The sequence below is a fragment of the Malaclemys terrapin genome, chromosome 7 (genome assembly GCF_027887155.1).
Source record: "Malaclemys terrapin pileata isolate rMalTer1 chromosome 7, rMalTer1.hap1, whole genome shotgun sequence".
Taxonomy (NCBI): domain Eukaryota; kingdom Metazoa; phylum Chordata; order Testudines; family Emydidae; genus Malaclemys; species Malaclemys terrapin.
Window position 1 is genome coordinate 33696297 of NC_071511.1, and position 12303 is coordinate 33708599.

Consider the following 12303-nt stretch of genomic DNA (forward strand, 5'->3'; position numbering starts at 1 on the left):
TTCACTAGAGCTTACAAACCAAAATGCACAGACCATCTGTTGGGTGGGGAGAAGAATACAACCTGTCTGTATAATTAATGCAGTTATTTGTATACATGTGACCTTCACTATTATATACAAAAAGGTAAGTATCTCCCTGATAGACCCTTATTCATTCCTCCTACTGTTAAAAGTACTCACTCCAGAAAGTAGAATCCCCGCTTTTTAAAAAAGTCTCTAGTAACGCTCACACGTATAGACTCACAAAATTATAACAGAAACTTAACACAACAATTTTTCATCCATACCCCCAAAATATCAAATATTTAAGATTAAAAGTGTTATAAAGGCCAGTTTAAAAGAAAGAGAAGTCAACTGATTCTATTTTTGAACCACAATAGTCTCCCCGAGGGGAGGTGCACCGTTCCTGGAGGTACTGCAATACCAGGTCGATGCGTGGAGTGGATGGAGCAAGCTCCTATTCCATCTCCCTGTTCCAAAAATCCATTTAATATATAGTCCTCAGATAGAGGACGTATCAGATATTAAACTGATAAGAACAGATTTAAATTTTATTAGAGAATATTTAAAAATAAACACGGTACAAACGATTCAAGGAGTCAGTTGTCAGTTATTGGGGGGATCATACAGAGTATGGGGGGATGTTTGGTATATTGGGGTTGACAGCACACATAGTAAATACGAACTGTAGAGTCCCCAATTGGGGGGGGAGGGCGGTGGGCGAAATAAAGACAGTTAATAATCAGTGAGGGTCAATCGTTCACACATGGGGCACAAATAGTCATGGGCACAAGTAGGTGGGTTGGATGGTGGAGATGGGGCGACCCTCACGGGGTGGGATCCAGGGGAAAGAAGCCCTGCAGGGTGGGGGGGGTTGATAGGTCCCATCCCCCTTGCGGGCGGGTGAGGTCTCCCCGGCTCACTCCTTGGTATTGACGGTGGCCGGTGAGGTTGGGTGGGTTCAGGGCTCAAGAGATGAGGCCCATTGGGGGGTGGGGGGTAGATAGGCCACTTCCCTCTTGCCGGTGGGCAGGGTCCCCTTGGCACACACTCGTTATCGGCGGTGGTCGATGGGGTTGGGTGGGTTCAGGGCTGGGGCGAGGGGGAAGTATGGGTCCCCTCCCCCTTCCAAGTGGGCAAGGTCTCCCTGGAAGCGGTCGGTGGGGCTGGGTGGGAAGGGGCCCAGGGGGTAGGGTCTCCGACCCCTTGTCGGTGGGCGAGGACTCGCTGGCTCGCCCTTGGCATTGGCGGCGGCCAGTGAGGTTGGTGGGCGGATTCGGGGTTCAGGCCCAGTGGGGGGCGGGGGGGTGGTAGGTCCCTTGTGGGTGGGCGAGGTCTCCCTGGCTCGCTCCCGGAGTTGGTGGTGGCTGGTAAGTTTGGGTGGGTCCGGGACTCGGGGGATAGGGCCCAGCGGGGGGAGGAGGGGAGTTAGTGAGTCTCTTCTCCCTTGCAGGTGGGTGAGGTCTAAACGGCTCGCTCTTGGTATTGGCGGTGGCCGGTGATGTGTTCCGTGTAAATGTCCCGGGACCAACGGATAGTGTCTGAGACCATCAGGCGTCTCATGAGCCGTGCATAGTGACGGCCCACTCCACAGATCCTCAGCACTCTCTCATTGCATGGGTCCCAGGCGCCCAGGGCCCCGACAAGCAGGGCATCGGTGTGTACCTCATATCCCTTTGACCGCAGGGTGTCAGCCAGGGGGGCATATTTTTCAAGCTTGCGGGCTCGGGCTTCACGGAAAGCTGGGGTCCTGTTCTCGAAGGGGATCGTGATATCGACCATGATGACCTTTTTCCGGACCTCGTCCGTGATGACGATGTCTGGGCGCAGCAGGCTGTCGGTACCAGGGACGGTGCGATTAACGGCGACTTCCCCCAGGCGTGGGTCGATGGCCTTCACCAGGCGATCCTGGACGGCGTTGTGCCGCAGCTGCCAGGCTCTGGCATGGGGCTTGCAGCTGCATAGGACGTGGGGTAGGGTTTCGGTCACGTACCCGCACTTCCTGCAGCGCTTGTCCCGGTTCCCGTGGCGGACGGCTCCGTTGAGGGGGACGCAGTTCAGCCGGGCTCGGTGTATGAAGCGCCAATCGGCGAACCGGGTGAAGCTGCCCGTGGGGAGGAAGTGGTTGCTCGAGTCCCACTTGCTGGTCACCTCAAAGGCCTTACCCTGGTCAGGTTTTTTCTTCAGGGTGTCTATGTAGAGCGCGTGGACGGCGGCCTTTAGGGATCTCTCGAGCATGCCTCTGGCTCCGGGGGTGATGACAGTGCTGTCCTCCGACTCGGTCCGCGGTATCAGTATTCCCAGTTCCCGGCGTTCCTCGTTCCACACCCAGCGACAGCCCAGGCGTTTACCCAGTCGGCGAGTGGCATTGCGGGCACGGGACCACAGCGAGGCGATATCACCTCCGTCGCGGGCGAACTCACCGTCTAAGGAGCCGCTCAGGAAGGTGGCCACGTCTCGGTCAGAGGGAGGTCTTCCGATACGCTTCTCCACAACGGTGCGCAGGGCAGTCGTCGCGATGGATCTCACCTTGGCGTCGGGGCACGTCAGGAGCCGGAAGGCGTGTGTGACGACAGCGATGTCACATAGGTCTCCCATGCGGGGGACGTTGGCGCCACCGTGCCTGTGTGCGATGTAGATGAGCTCATTGCTGGCTCTCTGGGGCAGGGATAGCCAGCTCTTGACCAGCTGCCGGATGGAGTTGTCTGCCCTGTTGAGAGGCACCTTAGCCACAGCAGATCCCCTCAAGACGAAGGCGATGCGGGGGATCAGGAAGGTATTGAGGGCGTTGATTTTCTGCCATGGGGCCAGCAGGGAAGCGTCGATTTTAGTGGCATCCAGTAGAATCTCCCGGATGGTGTCCTCGGGGGTCTGCTGGACGCGGAAACCCGTCGGCGTCCCGAGGTGCTGATATGCCTGCCCCTCCGCCAGGGGGATGACGGGCTCCCCCTGGATAAGAAATTCCGTCTCCAGGACCGAGTCCCGTACGCTCCCATCGATGTGGAGGGATGCGCACTTCTCGGAGTTGAAGCGGAGTCCTGCCCAGTCTGCGACTCTCCCGATGGTATTGAGCATGCTCTGGAGCCTCTCGTGGTTGTCTGCAATCAGGACTAGGTCGTCTGCATAGGCCAGGACGTTCACCCTCTCGCCGTGTAGGTCGAAACCATCGGCGCCGTTGGAGATCGCCCGCAGGAGTGGCTCCATGGCGAGGTTGAAGATGATCGGGCTGAGGGGGCAGCCCTGCTTCACACCGCTGTGGATCGGAATCTCGGCGGTTTCCCCTTCCACCGAGCGGATGGTGGTGCTGCAGCCCTCATACAGCTCCCGGACGAGGCGAAGGAAGGTCTCCGGCATCCCGAACTCCTGGAGTGTGTCGAAGATGTGGTGGTGGGGGATGGACCCGAAGGCGTTGGCCAGGTCGAGCCACGCTATGGCACACTGCTTCCGCGCCCGTCTGGTTGTCTGAATGACGGTTTGGAGCAGGAAGTTGTGCTCGTAGCACCCCTCTGACGGCATGAAGCCCTTCTGGGCAGGGCTGATGGCCCCTCCGGCCGTCGCCCACTCCGTGATTCTGGCTGCAAGGCAGCTGGCGTAAAGTTTAGACATCGTGGAGCAAAGGGAGATGGGTCTCCAGTTGCTGGGGTCGTCACGCACTCCTTTCTTGTGAATAAGGACGGTCATGGCCTTCTTCCAGGAGGTGGGGGTTTGGCTGAATTGCTTGCAGAGGTTGAATATACTGGAGAGCACAAGGCAGCCAGGGTCACGTCTTTTCAGGAGGCCGTAGGGGATACTGTCTTTTCCAGGCGCTGTGTTCTTAGTTCTGGAGAGCCTGGCCATCACCTCTTTGGGGGTGAAGTCGGCCTCCAGGCCCTCGGAGTCTGAGATGCGGGGCAGGGGGTGGAGGCACTCCGGGCGCGGCACGTCGTTCCTGGGCACGCCGCCGAACACCTCGCGGAAGTAGCTGTGGAGGCGTTCGGGCGGAATCGTGCAGTAGGACGGGGGCCCGTCGAGGACCTCTCTCACGGCCTTGAGGCGGTTAGTCCGATACAGCTTCTGGATCCTCGATGCCGCTGCCGGGTCGTATCGGCGGCTGGTGTTCCTCCATCTAGCTTCCCTCGTGTTGGTGCCACGGTGGGGGGTGGGCCGTCTGGGGGCAGGCCGGGTGGTCTCCTGGTTCGGGGTTCTGCGGAAAGCGATCTCTGCGGCCAGCTCCTGGGTGAGCCTGTTGACGCACGAGTCGAACTCCGCAAAGGAGGCAGCTGTTTGGAGTTCCCCGATCCAAGTGGCCTGCCAGGGCGTGGCCGGTCTAGCCGCCGGTCGCTGGTCCTCGGGTCCCTCTGTCGGCATGGGCGGCAGGTTGGCTGCGTGGTCGACAGGGTGTCCCGCTTGTGGATCTGGAGACCGTACCTCTGGGTCCTGGGGCGTAGTCGCCGGTGGAGAGGTGGTGTCGTCAGCCGTTGGTGGGGTCCGGATCAGGTCGGTGGGGGCACGGGTGGTGGCAGGACCTCCGTGTGCTGGTGTTGACCGACGGGTTGCTGTGGGAGCGTGTGACCTTCTGGCGGTGGGGATTGGCCTGGTGGCGCCTGGGGTCGTGGCGGACCGTCGGGTGATGGGGGGCTGGTGCTGTGGGCTGGCCGTAGTACTGGCTTCTCTGGCACCAGCAGTTTGCGGAGTGAGTTGGGGGGTGGGCCCCGTAGCCTCAGCGGGTGGGGTTCGCGGTGCGGGCCGCGGGGTCGCGTCGGCTCTTCTGGTGACCGGTGCCCGAGGGGTGGTCTGCGAGCCGGCATCGGTTCTACCGGGGGCAGAGTTTTGGGCGGCCACACCTGGCGGGGCACTGGCCCTGCGGGCGATGGGGTTGCGCTGGTGGAGCGCTGGGAGGGCACTGAGGCGCCTCAGCTCCGAGAGCTTCCGGGAGACCTGGGAGGATGTGATGGGTCTCCTGCCGGTAGGGGCTCGGTCGGCGTTTCCCGTTGTGGGGGGCGACGTCTCGGTGGTGGGGCCCTGGGCCACTGGCTCGGAGACTGGGGCGGGATACGGGGTAGCGGCTGGGGGGGGCCCCCGGCTACCTCGTGGTGCAGGAGCAGCGGACCGGGGCACAGAGGAGCGGGAGGCCGGAGCCGGAGCTGCCGCCGCACGGGGTCTCTTGCAGCTGGCCTGGTGTGCCTTGCACCTCTTCTGAGTTTCAAAGGGCAGGCTGCAGCGGGCGCAGCTGAAGGCGACGGATTTGCCGTGGCATCTCTTCAGGTGCCTGGTGACTCCCCCGAGGAGGTGGAAATGTCGAGGTGGCAGGCAGATAGGGCAGAAGAGCGCATCAGCAGTGAGGGGGTATGCCAGTAAAATGGTGTCACCGTCACTCCCCTGTGGGGTGGGGATCCCAGAGGTCGGGTGGGTAACCCCAGTAGGGGCGACCTGTTGGGGGTTGGGGGAGTCTGTTTGCGTGGGGGGAGGCTGCTGGGGGGCAGGGGGAGTGTCCGGTAATCGCTGGAGGACGGGGGGGCTGTCCCATGGTGGCTGGAGCTGCTGGAGGGCAGGGGGAGTGTCCGGCCACCGCTGGAGGACGGGGGGGCTGTCCCATGGCGGCTGAGGTTGCTGGTGGGCAGGGGGCGTGTCCGGAGACCGCAGGAGAGCGGGGGAGACGTCTTCTGGCAGCTGGGGGGCAGCACAGAGTTCCTGGGATGACCGAGGGGCATGGGGGGGAGTGGTCGATGGGCGCAGCTGCTGTGGGGCAGCGTGGGGGTCCCTCGTTGACTGGGTCAGCGGGAGCGCGGGGGGGGTCTCCAGGTGCTGGGGCAGTAGTGGAGTGATTGGGGGGTCTTCCGGCGGCTGGTGGGCTGTGCAGGGATCGCTGGGCAGCTGGAGCAACAAGTGGTGGGTGGGCGATTCCCTCTGGCTCTGTGACACCTGGCAGGCGGCGGGCTGGGGTCTCATCTGCCGGGGCGCATCAGGGGTCTCCACGGATGGTGTGTGTATCGGCGGCTGGAGCACAGGGTGGGAAACCCCGGGCCGCTCCGACAGTGGCGGCCGGGGCAGGTGGTGGGGGTCCCCTGGCTGCATAGGCGGCAGCGGCGCGGTACAGGAGACCCCCAGGGGCTCAGGCAGTGGTGGCTGGGGCAGGCGGTGCGACTCCCCACGTGGCTCGGGCAGTAACAGCTGGTGAGCGTGGCTGGGGTCGCCCGGCGTTCGGTATAGTGGCGGCGGCTGGAGCACGCTGCGGGGCTCCCCAGGCTCCTCCGGGGGAGGTAGCCCCGGGGCAGGGCACGGGGTCCCCGGTGGCCCAGGCAGGGGTGGCCGGAGCGTGCCACGTGGGTCTCCGGGGGGCAGCGGCCAGTGCTCGGGGCAGGAGTCCCCCGGCGTCCCGGCCGGCGGCGGTCGGGGCACGCCGCAGGGCTCCCCGGACCGCTCGGTCAGCGGCGGCCGGGGAGCGGGCCAGGGGTCCCAGAGAGACCCGAACGGCGGCGGCGCGCCGCGGGCACGCTCCGGCCGAAGCGGCCAAGGAGCGGGGCAGGGGTCCCCCGGTGGCCCGGGCGGCGGCTGCAAAAGCGCGCCGCGGGGTTCTCCCAGCTGCCCGGGGGACAGCGGCCCTGGCGCGGGGCGGGGGATACCTGGGGTCCCCGGTGGCGGCGGCGGCAGTACACCGCAGGGCTCCCCGGTCCGCTCAGGAAGCGGCGGCTGGGGAGCAGGGCAAGGGTCCCAAGGCGGCCCGAGCGGCAGTGCCGCGCCGCGGGTCTGCTCCGGCCGAGGCGGCGGAGGAGCAGGGCAGGGGTCCCGCAGCGTTCCCGGCAACGGTGGCCAAGGCGCGCCGCGTGGCTCTTCTGACTGCCCGAGGGGCAGCGGCCAGAGCGCGGAGTGGGGGTCACCCGGGGTCCCGGGCGGCAGCGGCGGCAGTATACCGCAGAGCTCCCCGAGCACATCGCAGGGCTCCCCGGGCTGCGCAGGAGGCGGCAGCCGGGAAGCGGGGCAGGAGTCCCTCGTCAGCCCGGGCAGGGGCAGCGGCGGGCAGGGAGTGGGGCAGGGGTCTCCAGGTGGCTCCGGTAGCGCGGGCCAGGGCGCGCCACGTGGCTCCCTGGGCTGCTCAGGGAACAGCGGACCAGGCGCGGGGCAGGGGTCCCCCGGCGACCCGGGCGGCGGCGGCGGCAGCCGGAGCATGACGCGGGGCTCCCCAGACTGCCCCGGTAAGGGCAGCCGGGGAGCGGGGCTAGGGTTGCTCGGCGTCCTGGCCGGCGGCGGCTGCGACTGGGGCACGCCGCAGGGGTCCCCAGTCCAACTACGGGGCAGTGGCGGGGGCTCAGGGCAGGGGTCCCCTGGTGACATGGGCGGTGGAGGGGCAGTGGGAGAGTCCCCGCGTGCAGGTAAGTCTTGGGGTTCCCTGGGGCACTCACCCGGCATCCGGAGTAGCAGCTGGGCGACGGAGAGTTTCCCAGGCGGCTGGGGTCCAAGGGAGCAGTCTCCTGGTGGGAGAAGCAGCAGCTGAGCATCAGGGTTCTCCGGTGGCCGGGGCGCAGGGGGGCCATCCTTCTGGGGTCGCAGCTGCAGGCGAGCGGTCCGCGATAGCCGGGTGGTGTGGCGGGCTCCCTGCAGCTGGCCGTCTGCGTGGGGCTTCTCTGGCGGCAGGAGTATGGCAGGGCAGGCACCAGCACCAGGTGGTTGCAGCTGCTGGTCGGCTGGAGAAGTTACGGGCGGCAGGATCACGGTGGGGTTGATGTTCCCCCTCTCCAGGATCACGGTGGGGTTGAAGTTCCTTCTCTCCAGGACCACGGTGGGGTTGATGTTCCTCCTCTCCGTGATGTCCCTGCAGGCAGGTCTTTGGATCCGGGAACTTCCCGAGGCAGCATCTGGGGGGTCTTTTACCCGCTCTCTCTTTCCTTTGCAGGTGGTGGCTTGTTGTAGCTTGGGGACCCCTGGGGTCTTTTTCGGCAAAGCGCACTGAGGGCCACTCTCAGTAGAATTGGCAGTGCCAGGGGCGCTGTGGGATGCTGGAGTACCAGACAGCACTTTGGGCTGAGATTTACTAGCAGTAGGATGCATTTCCACTGCAAGTGTTTGGCATAGCAGATATAGTGTTGCATAGATCAAGGTAGTGGCTTAATCACATGAAATGAATAAGGATTAAGATACTAAAAAGATACACTTGATCTTAGCCAAAAGGCCGAGAAGCGATACTTTATCGTTGAAATATTAGGCAGCCCTCCCATTTCTACAGCTCTGTATGTGACGGTGACACATGCCAGTGAGCGCCATTAACGCCATAGCAATTTTTTGATGACTTCTAATCTAATCATACTTCCTTCACCTAATCGCTCCATTTTTACTATTCAAAGCAAACCGTCTCCTGCCTGAAAATTCAGCTTCAAAACAAATACATTCCTCAAATTTGTTAGCTGTCTCCTTGTCGATCGTTTCTCTGCCTGAAAGATACTCTCTATTTGCATGAAGCCAGCCCCTTCGCTGCAACGTGATGACGACATCGAGTTGCTAACCCTATCGTTGCAAGTTTACACTTGGTGCCCTGCTCGCTCCCCCTACAGCACACAGGATTGTCTTCCCTTCATCAAGGAAGGAAGATCTTCAACAGTACTTAATTTGTAATGAAAGAGGTGCCGGGGATCAAGCAAATTTTTTTTTAATGTTCATAACTGATGCAGCAAGCCCAGAAGTGCCAGAACTATGAACTGCCAAGCCTAGAGGTCCTGGGGCTCAGCCCTGGCACAAATTAAGCACTGATATTTACCCTACTCAAGTGCTTGAGCCTGTACACCTGACCCAAACAAGTCTGTAGGCCCAACACAGAAGAGAGACAAGTTAGAGAAAGAGGAAAGAGAAAGAAAGAAAGAAAGAAATGTTTGTGTTTTGGTGTAAGCAGCACAAGGGAGGATGGGAGTCTCCGAACGATTATTTTTCTTATCTCTACACACACCTGAGGGATGAGGTTCATTCTGCAGATAATTAGCAGGATATTACTGAGGGAGTGTCAAACCTGATTCATATGTAAGCCCTCTGTGCAGGGACTGTCTTTTTGTTCTGTGTTGGAACAGCACCCAGCACAGTGGGGTCCTCGTCCCTGACTAGGGCTCTTAAGCACTAGAGGAATACATAAATAAGCAAAACCAGTATTTTAGTACTCAACTCTTAATGCGTGAAAGGTAGATACAAGTAATTGAAACAGAGGATGGGTTGCATTTTAAGGAGGATATGTCTACACTAGCACTTTTGTTGGTCAGGAGTGTGGAAAAAAATAACAACCCCCCCACCCCACCCCGCCGGACATACGTTTCACTGCCAGAAACACCGGTGTGGACAGCGCTGTGTTGGTGGGAGAGGCTCTCCCGCCGTCATAGCTACCGCCGCTCATTGGGGGGCCGTTTAATTATGCCAACAGGAGAAAGCTACACTGCGGCACGGTGTGCCGCTGCAAGGTCTGTAGTGTAGACGTAGCCTGACTTTCTCCCTTCGGCTCTCAAACCCCTGTGACACGCTTTTCCCCACCCTTTCCCAACTGTACAGCCCTCATTAGAAATGTCTCAGTGGTACTCTAATCAGGTTGTCATTATATTAACTTGCTTCAGCACTTTGCAAAAACAGTAGTGCTTGACACTGTGTCAAATTAGCTGATGTCAGCTGATGTGCACACTAAAGAGAACTTTTGTTTTATTGTCTGGAAAAAAAAATAAAGTCAGCAGCTGATTACTGCACGTGCACAGAGGCACAAATCCTAAACAAACAAACCCTAAACAAAGACACAAGCTTGTGGACCATGTCAACTTTAGGGCGACAGCACAATAAACACTTAGACACATGAGTATCTAGGGTATTGAGTTTTAAAGTTACTCACATGCCTAAATATCTACAAGAAAGAGGATATTTAAACACCAACATTAGAAAAGTGAACCACCAAAAATATGGCCTGTGGTTTGGTTTGGTTTGGTTTTACAAAATACTGCTTGGAAGATGGGAAACAGTCATGGAATTATAGGACTGCAAAGCTTGATTGGGCTCGTGCCTGGAACAGATCAGTCATCAGATTTTGTTTTTTAAAATGCTTTCAGGTAATGTCTACAGCTGTTGAACTTCAATCCAGGCACTTTCTATATGAAAGCAAAACTTCAAAAAAGGGAAATCTGGACAAAATTCTCAGAAGTTGGGGATCCAAAAATGAAGGTACCCAAAAATAAGTGGAGCCTTGGCAGAATTGCCAACAGCTGAATTCAAAGGATGAGGAGTTAAATCCTAATTGGCCTTGACCCTGCAATTTGAGTTCAAGTGCTGGCCAATAATATTTCAGGGCAGCTGGACAATTCTGCCAAGGGTCCACTTATTTTTGGGTACCTTCATTTTTGGATGACCCACAAAGCTTGAACACATCCTCAGGGTCCTTCCCAAACTGCATTTTGATCTGTTAACACTTACTCCTGGGAAAATTTATGTTATGTGCAGAATTTCCTTCCCCTTCCTCCCCCCAGAAATGGGCTGCAGAGACCTCCACTAGGGTGCACTGGACCCAGCAGAGCCCAACTTGCAAATAGAAGTCAGTGCCGGGGGAGGGGGAGACGCAATTCCCCTAGTGTGATCTTGTGCAACTGAGTCATAGAGTTGAGCAGTTCCTATTGTGTGGTGCTTACACAATTGTCATTGAATTGTAAACCCCTTGATTACTACTCCCCTGTTGACTAATGGCCGTTTAACACCCTCTTGGGAGTGCTAATCACCTAGCAGTAGAGACTCCCAAACCTATGATGTATTGTTACCCAAGGTTCTTTCAACCCAAAGCTCTTGGTAACTTTTACTCTGTGCGAGGTGGTGTCAGGAAATAAATCAGGGGAGAAACGCCCGTCCGACCGAGAGGGCTGGCACAAATAGGACAAGGCAAGAGTGCTTTCACTGATAGCTAAACTTTACTTAGTCTCAAGCACTTACACACGTCTGCAACAGATCAGTAAAACACCCCCAACCCTCGATAATTACCAACGCTGAGTGTGGCTCTCGAGTGAAACAGCGGCAGGCTTCCGGTGGCCAAATCTTCCGTCTGCCGGTGGGGACCTCAAGATGTATCCAGAGGGAGAGTCCAAAACGAGTCCAACTAGCTCAAGCTTTTCCCCTTATTTATACATTAGTCATAGAATGACATGTCCCTTAAAGAAAACTTGTTAAGCAAGCAGTTCCAATGGGCAAGCAAGAAGCTCCTTCTGATTATTGATTAACCAGGTGTGGGTTTTTCTAGAGTTTGCAGCTTTGAGACCCCAATAGACATTCCTGGGGGTACATCCTGCTCTTTTAAAATGCATGTATCAGCAACTTTAACACAGTACTTATCAGGAAGGATGCAGGGTCAAGCTGCCCTTTCTGAGGCACCCAAAACCCCCTCCCCTCCTGCCTCGGTCAAGCTGAGACTGCTTAATAGCTTGCTTTTAACAATAAGCCATAGTGGTTTCAGGCACTTTACTGGTTTGACAAAATCTCCCCGTACAGTATTTCAGTTTTCAGAGAAGCGGCTGTGTTAGTCTGTATCCGCAAAAAGAACAGGAGTACTTGTGGCACCTTAGAGACTAACTAATTTATTTGAGTAACAAGCCTACAGCTAAATCCCATAACTGCATACACACTAATGATGTACATATTTGGACAGAACAATGAGTATCAGTAGATCGTGACCTTTCATATGGTATCTTACATGGCATGCTTCTTATGAAATATCACCACGATATATGAATGATGAATATGGGGGCCACAGAGTGCTATTTTGAGGTACAGAAGGTTACAGTGGGTGAAACCAGGCAATCACTATGCTCTCAAATGAACTCATACAAGAAGACGATAAGACAAGCCCACCACATCACCTGTGGGTGAGCACTTCTCACAGAGCAATCACTCTTGTATGTGATCTATCAGCCCTCGCCCTCAAAGGAAACCTGCATAACACTTTCAAAAGACGGGCCTGGGAGTGTAAATTCATCACGTTGCTAGACACTAAAAATCATAGGATGAATGAAGATACTAGATCTATGGTTTATTTACAGCAATCTGTAAACCACTAACAACGTCCCACAGCTGCTTTCTCCTTTGCAGGAGTGAAAGTAACTTAAAAGTTCCCAGTTCGGGGGCCTGGCTATATGTCTGCGCGGAGTCTCCTGGTCTCAGGCCCCTCGGACCCCCAGTGGGAGCGGAAGGTGGTGGTCAATGGGGAGACATTCCTGGCGTGGCGAGAACCAGATGCTGAGGGGCTGCGTGACCTGGGTGAAGGTCCCCGGTATGTAGCCATTCGCCCTGCCTACGGCTCAGATCCCTGTGCAGACCAGGAGGGATCAGGCT

The 12303-nt window shown here is 57.7% G+C and overlaps 1 non-coding gene across 1 annotated transcript; it reads right to left on the reverse strand.

Annotated features, from left to right (window-relative positions):
- Positions 1-390: 390 nt before the first annotated feature.
- On the reverse strand, positions 391-575 carry LOC128841391 (U2 spliceosomal RNA). Its single transcript, XR_008445832.1, has one exon. It is a non-coding gene; the product is annotated as a U2 spliceosomal RNA (small nuclear RNA).
- Positions 576-12303: the final 11728 nt, after the last annotated feature.